The sequence below is a fragment of the Bos mutus genome, chromosome 25, assembly GCF_027580195.1.
Source record: "Bos mutus isolate GX-2022 chromosome 25, NWIPB_WYAK_1.1, whole genome shotgun sequence".
Taxonomy (NCBI): Eukaryota; Metazoa; Chordata; class Mammalia; order Artiodactyla; family Bovidae; genus Bos; species Bos mutus.
Window position 1 is genome coordinate 13,995,495 of NC_091641.1, and position 11,252 is coordinate 14,006,746.

Below are 11,252 nucleotides of genomic sequence, written 5' to 3' on the forward strand. Positions count from 1 at the left end.
AGACGAAAACAATACAAGAAAACTATAAACAAATATTCACTATATAAACGCAAAAATCTCCAACAAAATAGCAGCAAATCAATCCAGCAACACATATAAAGGATCACACACCATGACCAAATGTGGTATATCCCATGTGTGTAAAGCTGACTTAACATATGAAAATAGATTAATGTCACACACCATTATTAATAGAATAAAAGACCAAAAACCACCTGATAAATCTTAATAGGCGCTGAAGAAGCATTTGACAAAATCCAACACTCTTTCAGGCTTCCCTCATAGCTCAGTCTGCCTGCAGTGCAGGAGACCCAGGTTCGATTCCTGGGTCGGGAAGATCCCCTGGAGAAGGAAATGGCAACTCACTTCAGTATTCTTGCCTGGAGAATCCTATGGACAGAGGAGCCTGTCATGCAGTCGGACCCAACTTAGTGACTAAACCACCACCACAACACTCTTTCACAATAAACACAATTAATACGCTAGAAATAGAAGAGGACATCATCAACTTGAAAAACGACAACTAAGAAAACCCACAGATAACTTCACATTTAACAATTCCCTCTAAGATCAGGACCAAGACAAGATGTACACTCTCACCATTTCTAATAGTATTATACAGGAAATTTTAGCCAGGGCAATTAGGAAAGAAAAAGAAAGCAATCCAGATTGGAAGGAAGAAGTAAAACTACCTCTCTTCAGAGAGTATATATCGTATATATAAAATTCTAATAAAACAGTAAAAAACTATCAGAACTGTTACATGAGTTTGGTATAATTTTAAGATACTTGACTAATATGAAGAATTCAATTATATTTCTATATATTATCATTGACAATCCAAAAACAAAATTAACAAAAGAATTCCACTCACAATAGCACCAAAAGAATGAAACATTAAGAAATACACACATGGAACTCTGTTCAGAGATATGTGGCATCCTGGATGGGAGGGGGTTTGGGGGAAAATGGATACACGTACACGTATGGTTGAATCCCCTTGTTGTCCACCTGAAACTATCACAACACTGTTAATTGACTATACTCCAAAACAAAACAAAAATTAAAAAAAAAAGAAAAATTGGAAAGTGGATAAAAATACATGTATATAATGACTAATCTAAGATGCTCCTTAGTTTAAAATAAATGAAACAAACAAAAGAAAAATATTTAACAAAAAAAATGCAAAATTTGTACACTGAAAAACAGAAAACGCTTTTAAAGTAAATTAATGATGATATAAATGAGTGAAAAGTCATTACACACTCATGAGTTAGAAGACTAATAAGAATTAACATGCCAATATTCCCCAAACTGTTCAATGCAATCTCTATCAAAATTCCAATCAATGGTGTCAAGACAAATCAAAGAGTAAAAGAGTATTTTTACAACATATGGTGCTAGGACAACTGAATATCTATAAGCAAAAAATGAGATTGGACCCCTATCTCATACCTCATACAAAATTCACAAAGATGAATTAAAGATCTAAATGTAAGAGCTGAAACTATGAAACTCCTGGAAGAAAACATAGGAGATTTTCATGACTTTGAACAGGCACCAGTTTCTTAAATATGAAACACAAAACACAAGCAACAAAAGAAAAAAAGACAAATTGGACTTAATCAAAATTTTAAAACTTTATGCCATCAAGAAAGTGAAGACACCTACAGAATGGGAGATTTATATCTGTTAATCATATCTGATAAGGGTCTAGTATCCAGAATATGTAAAGAAACCTTACAACTCAGAAACAGAAAGACAAATAACTCAATCTGAAAATGGACAAAGAACACAGATTTCTCCAAAGATATACAAATAGCCAAAAAGCCCATGAAAAGTTGCTCAACATCTTTAACCATCAGGGAAATGCAATCAAAACCACAATGAGATATTACTTCACAAATATTAGGATAGCTAGAACATGAAGGTCAGACAATAACAAGTTTTGGCAAGGAGGTAGAAAAATTGGAACCTTCATACATTGCTAACAGAAATGCAAAACAGAGTAGCCATTTTGGAAAACAGTCTAGCAGTTGCTCAAGATATCAGACCTACAGTTTTAGAGTTATATGACCCAGCAATTCCACCCACAGGTGTATATCCAAGAGAAATGAAACATGCGCACCCAAAAATTTGTACACAGATGTTTATAGCAGCATTAGTCGTAATAGTCAAAATGTACAAATACCCAAACACCCATCAACTGATTAATATATAAATGTGGTCTACACACAAAACAATATTATCCAGCAAGAAAAAGAAATAAAATACTGATACATTCTACAACATTGAAGAACCATGAAAACATGCAAAGTGAAAGAAACCAGTAACAAAGGACTACATGTCGTATGATTACATTCATATGAAATGTCCAGAACAAGCAAATCTGTAAAGAGAGAAAACACATTAGCAGTTGCCAAGGGACAGGGATTAGATTTGATAGACGGAGTGCCTGAAGAACTATGGATGGACGTTCGTGACACTGCACAACAGGAGGCGCTGATCAAGACCATCCCCAGAAAAAGAAATGCAAAAGGGCAAAACGGTTGTCTGAGGAGGCTTTACAAATAGCTAAGAAAAGAAGAGAAGCTAAAGTCAAAGGAGAAAAGAAAGATATACACATCTGAATGCAGAGTTCCACAGAATAGCAAGGAGATATAAGAAAGCCTTCCCCAGTGATCAATGCAACGAAATAGAGGAAAACAATAGAATGGGAAAGACTAGAGATCTCTTCAAGAAAATTAGAGATATCAAGGGAACATTTCATGCAAAGATGGGCACAATAAACACAGAAACAGTATGGACCTAACAGAAGCAGAAGATATTAAGAAGAGATGGCAAGAATACACAGAACAATTATACAGAAAAGATCTTCATGACCCAGATAATCATGATGATGTGATCACTCACCTAGAGCCAGACATCCTGGAATGCAAAGTCAAGTGGGCCACAAGAAGCATCACTACCAACGAAGCTAATGGAGGTGACAGAATTCCAGTATTTCAAATCTTAAAAGATGATGCGGTGAAAGTGCTGTACTCAATATGCCAGCAAATCTGGAAAACTCAGCAGTGGCCACAGGACTGGAAAAGGTCAGTTTTCATTCCAATCCCAAAGAAAGGCAATGCCAAAGAATGTTCAAACTACCACACAATTGCACTCATCTCACACGCTAGCAAAGTAATGCTCAAAATTCTCCAAGCCAGGCTTCAACAGTACGTGAACTGAGAACTTCCAGATGTACAAGCTGGTTTTAGAAAAGGCAGAGGAACCAGAGATCAAATTGCCAACATCTGCTGGATCATCGAAAAAGCAAGAGACTTCAGAAAAACATCTATTTCTGCTTTATTGACTACGCCAAAGCCTTTGACTGTGTGGGTCACAATAAACTGTGGAAAATTCTGAAAGAGATGGGAATACCAGACCACCTGACTTGCCTCCTGAGAAATCTGTATGCAGGTCAAGTAGCAACAGCTAGAACCAGACATGGAACAACGGACTGGTTTCAAATTGGGGAAGGAGTACGTCAAGGCTGTATGTTGTCATCCTGCTTATTACATCATGCAAAATGCCAGGCTGGATGAAGCAGGAGCTGGAATCAAGACAGCCGGGAGAAATATCAATAACCTCAGATATGCAGATGACACCACCCTTATGGTAGAAAGCGAAGAAGAACTAAAGAGCCTCTTGATGAAAGTGAAAGAGGAGAGTGAAAAAGCTGGCTTAAAACAACATTCAAACAACTAAGATCATGGCATCCGGTCCTATCACTTCATGGGAAACACATGGGGAAACAATGGAAACAGTGAAAGACCTTATTTTCTTGGGCTTGAAAATCACTGCTGATGGTGACTGCAGCCATGAAATTAAAACATGCTTGCTCCTTGGAAGAAAAGCTATAACCAACCTAGACAGCATATTAAAAAGCAGAAACATAACTTTGCTGACAAAGGTCTATCTAGTCAAAGCTATGGTTTCTCCAGTAGTCACGTGTGGATGTGAGAGTTGGACCATAAAGAAATCTGAGCACCAAAGAATTGATGCTTTTGAACTGTGGTGTTGGAGAAGACTCTTGAGAGTCCCTTGGACTGCAAGGAGATCCAACCAGTCCATCCTAAAGGGAATCAGTCCTGAATATTCATTGGAAGGACTGATGCTGAAGCTCCAATACTTTGGCCACCTGATACAAAGAACCGACTCATTGGAAAAGACCCTGATGCTGGGAAAGATTGAAAGCAAGAAGAGAAGGGGACAACAGAAGATGAGATGGTTGGATGGCATCACCGACTTGATGGACATGAGTTTGAGCAAGTTCCAGGCATTGGTGATGGACAGGGAAACCTGGAGTGCTGCAGTCCATGGGGTCGCAAAGAGTCGGACAAAACTGAGCAACTGAACTAAACTCACAGGATGACAAGTGGGAGTTGGAAGTGACAGGTAGGGAGTGCACAGTTTCTTGAAAACATTCTAAACTTGTCTGTAATAAGGGTTGCACATGACTTTGCTGGTGCCTCAGTGCTAAAGAATCTGCCTGCCAATGCAGGAGATCCAGGTTTGATCCCTGGGTCAGGAAATCCCCTGGAGAAGGAAATGGCAAACCACTCCGGTATTCTTGCCTGGGGAATCCCATGGACAGAGGAACCTGGCGGGATATAGTCCATGGGACTGCAAAAAAATCTGGCACAACTATAGCAACTAAACAACAACTAAAATATACCAAACATACTAAAAAAAATTATACCTTAAATGGGCGAACGTATGAAATGTGAATGATAGCTCAATAAAGCTGCTACCAAAAATAAAAGAAAGTAGACTGGGCCCTATGCATGAAACTTTTTAGGGCAACTGCTACTAAAACAGAAGACTTTTCTTTTTATTGAAGGGTAACTGACTTACATTACTATATTAATTTTAGGTGTACAACATAGTGATTTAATATTTTTAAACATTACAAAATGGTCACTACCATAAGTCTAGTTACCACCTGTCACCATACAAAGTTATTACAATATTTGACTACATTCCCTATGCTATATATTACATCCCCAAGATTTATTTTATAACTAGAAGCAATTCTTAATCTCCCTCACCTATAAAAGATTTAAATAGGATCCAGAGTCTCCTAACAAAATATCACAAAGGTCCAGGATACAATCAAAAGTCAGTCATCAAAAGCCAGTATAAAAGTGTGTTTAACCACAAATTCAACCCAGGAAACAATGGAGTCTCAGTTTCCCTGGAACCTCTTAATAGCATATGGAACGGCTTCCAGAATTTTGTTGTTCAGTCGCTCAGCCGTGTCCAACTCTTTGTGACCCCATGGACTGCAGCATGTCAGGTTTCCCTGTCCTTCACTATCTCCCAGAGTTTGCTCAAACTCATGGTCCATCAAGTTGGTGATGCCATCCAACCATCTCATCCTCTGTCATCCCTTTCTCCTCCTGTCTTCTATCTTTCCCAGCATCAGGGTCTTTTCCAATGAGTCAGTTCTTTGTATCAGGTAACCAAAGTATTGGAGCTTCAGCACCAGTTTTTCCAATGAATATTTACGGTTAATTTCCTTTAGGATTGACTGGTTGGATCTCCTTTCAGTCCAAGGGACTCTCAAGAGTCTTCTCAACACCACAGTTCAAAAGTATCAATTTTTCGGTGCTCAGCCTTCTTTATGGTCCAACTCTCACACTGGGAAAACCATAGCTTTGACTAGACAAACCTTTGTTGGCAAAGTGATGTCTCTGCTTTTTAATACGCTGACTAGATTTGTCATAGCTTTTCTTCCAAGGAGCAAGCATCTTTTAAGTTCATGGTGGCAGTCCACAGTAACTTTGAAGCCAAAGAAAATAAAATCTGTCACTGTTTTCGTTGTTTAGTCAATGGGTAAAAGTAAGTAATGAGCTTTCCTGAATTCCGTGAGCCTTTATAGCAAATTATACACCTGAGGAGGGAGTTGTAAGAAGCCTCAATTTATTGCCAACTGGCTTCAAGTACAGGTCACAACCTAAGACTTGGGATTGGTCTGAAGTTGAGAGGAGTCTTGTGGGACTGAGTCCTTAATCTATGGGGTCTGCACTAAATCCAGGTATTAATAGTAATAATTAAGTTAAAGTGTAGAATACTCAGTTGCTGTCTGGAGAATTGGAGAACTATTTAATGTGAGGGAAAAACTTACATATTTGGTATCAGAAGTGCTGTGAATAGTGTAAGAAACAATAATTTACCTTTGGGCATAATCACAGACCTCAAGAAAATCCTAGTTATGAGAAAAATGGGCCCATGAGAAATGATTTAAATAAAATTTGGGGGGTAGGATGAGAGGTGGGAGGAAGGCTCAAGAGGAAAGGGATATATACATACATATAAATATAAAATGATGACTGACTTGCATTGTTGTATAGCAGAAATTCACAACATTGTAAAGAAATTACCCTCTAATTAAAAAAAAATTTTTTTTAATGTGATAAGTACTTTAACAGGTAAATATACAAAGTCAGGAAAGTAACCATGCCAACAAAAGTGACATTTACGTTGATTTTTAAAGGATGAGTTAAATGCTATATATAGCTCCTCACCATTCTCAGTCCCTCTTAGAGCTCTCAAGCCAGTTCTCAGCCTTTGCTGCCTATTACTGCTGCATGAGAAAGATTTTTTAAATGAAAAGGTCTGGCCCCACAGCAGACCAAGACTCAGAATCTCTATGGAGGCCTTGATCCCTTCATCCTCAACCTTTGAAACTCCCAGGTGGTTTTAAAGTAGAGCCTGGGTTGAAATCTGTTCAGGAAAAACATAACCCAGGCCACAAGCAATCTTCTGGCAATGAGGAGAGAAAAGAAAAGGATTTCAGGTAGCAACAACAGGATCTATGGCAGATATAATGATAGGAGAGAAGAAGAGGATTCTAAAGTTTCTAAGGTACAGAACTTAAAATAGGAAGTTTGTGGATGTCCTTAAGGCAGCTATGAGTAAGAAGAGAAAGGAAAAAATACCCCAGTTTGAAGTACAAGTATCCAAGTATAGTTACCCTATAGACAAACATATGAAATACCTGAAGTTCAAGAAAAATGAGGACTGAATATATACCGTTGTAAACCAAAAATATTTTTTTTGGTCATGTTTTTCCAGTGCTCATGTATGGATGTGAGAGTTGGACTGTGAAGAAGGCTGAGCGCCGAAGAACTGATGCTCTTGAACTGTGGTGTTGGAGAAGGCTCTTGAGAGTCCCTTGGACTGCAAGGAGATCCAACCAGTCCATTCTGAAGGAGATCAGCCCTGGGATTTCTTTGGAAGGAATGATGCTAAAGCTGAAACTCCAGTACTTTGGCCACCTCATTCGAAGAGTTGACTCATTGGAAAAGACTCTGATGCTGGGAGGGATTGGGGGCAGGAGGAGAGGGGACGACAGAGGATGAGATGGCTGGATGGCATCACTGACTTGATGGACATGAGTCTGAGTGAACTCCAGGAGATGGTGATGGACAGGGAGGCCTGGCATACTGTGATTCATGGGGTCACAAAGAGTCGGACATGACTGAGCGACTGAACTGAACTGAAACCAAAAATATACAGGTGCTACTAGAAGCCATGAACGAAAGTGTAATAACACAAACTAGAGGACAGGGGAAAGAACAGAAAACAAAATCCTAAGGAATACCACATTAATCTGAGGGAAAGAACATCAAGGCAATGTTTCGTTTTGGTTTGTTGTAGATGGTGAAAACCTGAGCATGTGTGCAAGCTGAGAAAAAGAGAGAATACAGAACATGAAAGATGTTAGCCTCAGAAAGTAATACCTTCTTCCTCTGATAAAAGAAAAGGCGATCAGAAATCAGATAGGTACAAGCACACAGATAAACGACAGACCCTTAAGGGTTCAGGGCTGATGCCCACCAATTCTGCGAGGTAAGAGGCAAAATAAGAAATGTAAAGAAATCAAGAGTAAGATAAGTCAAGTCAAGAAGAGGAAAATGGTAAAGCTCTAGAAATAGCAATGAGGTCTAGGTACATAAGAGGTACATAGGTAGTGAGTCAAAGGATCTCCAGGCAGCGCGAGCAAAGTTGGAATCCAAAAGTTTAGAACAGCACCAGCAGTTCAGTCACACGCTTTCCTCAAGCCTCCAGGAGCAGAAAAAGCCAACTGTTTGATTCACCCAGGCTTGGAAATCATCAGAGCAAATGAGCAAGAATGGCTTGAGGCCAGTAACACGGCTTATAATTTTCAAAAGTCAAACTTATTTTATTCTTTTTAAAAATCGACTCTAGTTATTTCCTCTGATAGCCAGAAAGTGGGGCGGGGGTGGCTAATTCCTCCTTCACTCTGAGAGAACTTGTCAGAACTTCCACTCCTAAGCATTTCTGATCCCTTCCACGGTTGATTCCAAGAAATCTAAAGCTGATTTCTCTAGGTTCTTAAAGGGTGAAAATTCACTGCGGGACTGGACTATCCAGCTGGGAGATAAACACTCTAAACCCTTCTTAGACACAATGCAATTTCAACTAGGAGGTGCGGGCTCTTCCTTCCCTAAAAATAAAAGTTCAGCAAAGGAGATGGGGTGGTGGGACTAAGTTGCAAACCTTATTAAGAACTCTTTACAAAGCCAATTATTAGAAAACGATACATGACACAAAGATGGCAAAATTCAATTCTTCGGAATGACTGCTGTAAGTAAATAACTGACAATGCAATCTCTTCATCACACTTGGAGGTGCCTAATTCATCCTGCCACCTCCCATTCTACTCTTGAGGTACTGGATACTGGACGTCTTGCTACCTCTATCTGGAGGGCACAAAGGCCTCAAAGGAGGAAGAGGGTAACACGCGTGAGCACCTACCACGTACCAGACCTACTGTGTGCCAAACTCTAAGCAACACACTTTTCCTGTTATGGGTGTAGCTCATTTAAAGACGACTTACGCTAAAACTGTATAGACCGGGCACTCAGGAGAGGAGCAATGTCTGAAGGTTTAAGCGTAGAGGAAAAGATGTGTTAGCGACGGTGGGGAATGAAAATGTAGAGAGAAGGGGCGAGTTGGGAAAGGAAAGCATCTGGGGGCAAAAGGGCAAAACCCAGGGACACAGGGCGTGGGGTGGGGGGCGGGAGGGCGCGAGTGAAATGCCTAGAGGACCCAGTACAGGAGGGCAAGGATGGGGTGAGCCTGGGTAAGGTAAGTCCCGGTAGAGACGAGGGCAGAAGTCCGATCCGGGGGACGCCCTGGCGGCTCATCCCCGGAAGGCGCCCCGAAGGACTGCGGAGGCTGGGAAACTGTGCCGGCCCAGCCTGAGGGACAGGAAGGCGAGGAGGGGGCGGGAGAGAGCGGAGGCCGACCACGGCGGGGGCGAGTAGGGCCACGGGGAAGCCCGAGACCGGGAAACGCGGGCGCCGAGGACAGGGGTGCGGGCTCCGGAGCCGGGCCCGGCCGGGCCGGGACACGGGGCTCCGCGCTGAGGGGGCGGGGCTGGACTAGCCCCAGGGGAGATACGCGGGCCGGCGGTGACTGGGGCCGAGGGATGCCAGGACAGACGCGGCCGGGACTCGGAGCCAGGTGAGCGGCAGCAGGGAGACAGCGGGGCCGGGGAGGCGCGCCGCCACGAGCGCGGCGTCACCCTTACCTGGAAAGAGCGAGGAGCCGCCGCACCGCCTCCTCAGCATCCTGGGCTCAGCCACTACTGCCACGGCCCTAGGTGGGGGCCATTCCGCCCACCCCGGGAGCCCGCCCTCACCGCCAGGCGCCAGCTGCTGCCAGCCTGGCCCGGCCCCGAGGAGCTGCGCTGACACGACCCGCGCCCGCGGCCGCCTCAGCAGCGACTCCCGCCGTCGCCGCCTCAGCTCCCGCAGCCGGCCTCCCCAGCGGGCACGGGATCACACACGTGCGGCGATTGGTTGCCCGGCTCCCGGCCGGGCGATGTGTCGGTCTCTCTGATTCGTGGGTTCCACAGGCTGCCCTCCGAGGGGGGCGGGGCTCGGCCTCCCGCCGGGCCCGGCAGGCACTGAGGAGAGGGGTGGGTCTGACGTCGGGGCTGCGCGGGCGGCCCTGAGTCCCGGTGTGTGCGCGCGCTCCCTGCAGGGTTCTGGGGCCGCCACCTGCGTGAGCGGGTGGTTGCAGAGCAACGGTGCGCGCGGCCTAGCTGGGGGTAGAGGGGAGGCCGCGGACAGGTGGCGGTCCACGCAGCCCAACCCCCACGGTGGGTGGCCTTCATCCTGGAAACCTGGGACCCGACAGGAGAAGGAGCTTTTCCAAGAAATCCTCCCTCTGCCTGTCCCTGCTTCAAATAGCACCTCAGTGCTTGCTACTAGCAGAGGAGATTTCACCTCATCGGGGTGATTCGAAAGTGCAAATATCACATTCTCACAAAATTATATTCCACATCAAAGTATAAATGAGTGAGAGTGGATTCTGTACCCACCAGAGAGGCGGAAACCCCGATACTTAAAAGTGAAAACTAGGAGAGGAGGGAAAAGGCAAAGAGAAGGGGGACATTGGGGAGAGGGCTGAAATTTCACAACTGAAAAATAACCATTCCTGTTCACAGGTCCTTCCTGCGGACATATCCACAGCACGTTCTGTCGAAGCAGTTATTTCAGCTCTGTGAACATAGACTGGAAAAAGCATGGGCTCTGTCTACAATCTTGGAATGAGTTTTGTTGTCTATAGAACTAGGTCTGTAAACCTCTGAGAGTTGCTGTAAAGATCAAGTGTACCTATGTGCTCAGTCATGTCTGACTGTGACCCCATGGACTGTAGCTCACCACGCTCCTTTGTCCATAGGATTTCCCAGGGAAGAACATTGGAGTGGGTTGCCATTTCCGCCTCCAGGGGACCTTCCCAACCCAGGGATAGAACTGCATCTCTTCCATTGCAGGCAGATTCTTTACCGCTGAGCCACTGGGGATGCCCAAGTTCAAGTGAGGTCCACACAAAAATGTCTACAGGAATGTTCATAGAACCCTTACTCATTATAGCCAATAAAGTGGAAAAAACCCAGATGTCCATCAGCTAATTAATGAATAAGTAAAATATGACAGAGCCACACAATGGAATATTACTTGACCATAAACAAGAGTGATCAAATCAGATCAGTCGCTCAGTCGTGTCCGACTCTTTGCGACCCCATGAATCGCAGCACGCCAGGCCTGTCCATCACCAACTCCTGGAGTTCACTGAGACTCATGTCCATCGAGTCAGTGATGCCATCCAGCCATCTCATCCTCTGTCATCCCCTTCTCCTCCTGCCTCCAATCCCTCCCAGCATCAGA

General features: G+C 43.6%; 1 protein-coding gene across 1 annotated transcript in view; it reads right to left on the reverse strand.

Moving 5' to 3' along the window:
• TPST1 (tyrosylprotein sulfotransferase 1) overlaps positions 1-9,846 on the reverse strand; it is a 106,304-nt gene extending 96,458 nt beyond the window's left edge. Inside the window, exon 1 of the mRNA XM_070362383.1 lies at positions 9,608-9,846. The gene's annotated coding sequence lies outside the window, so the exon portion shown is untranslated. The remainder of the gene's footprint in view (positions 1-9,607) is intronic.
• Between the last annotated feature and the right edge of the window lie 1,406 nt (positions 9,847-11,252).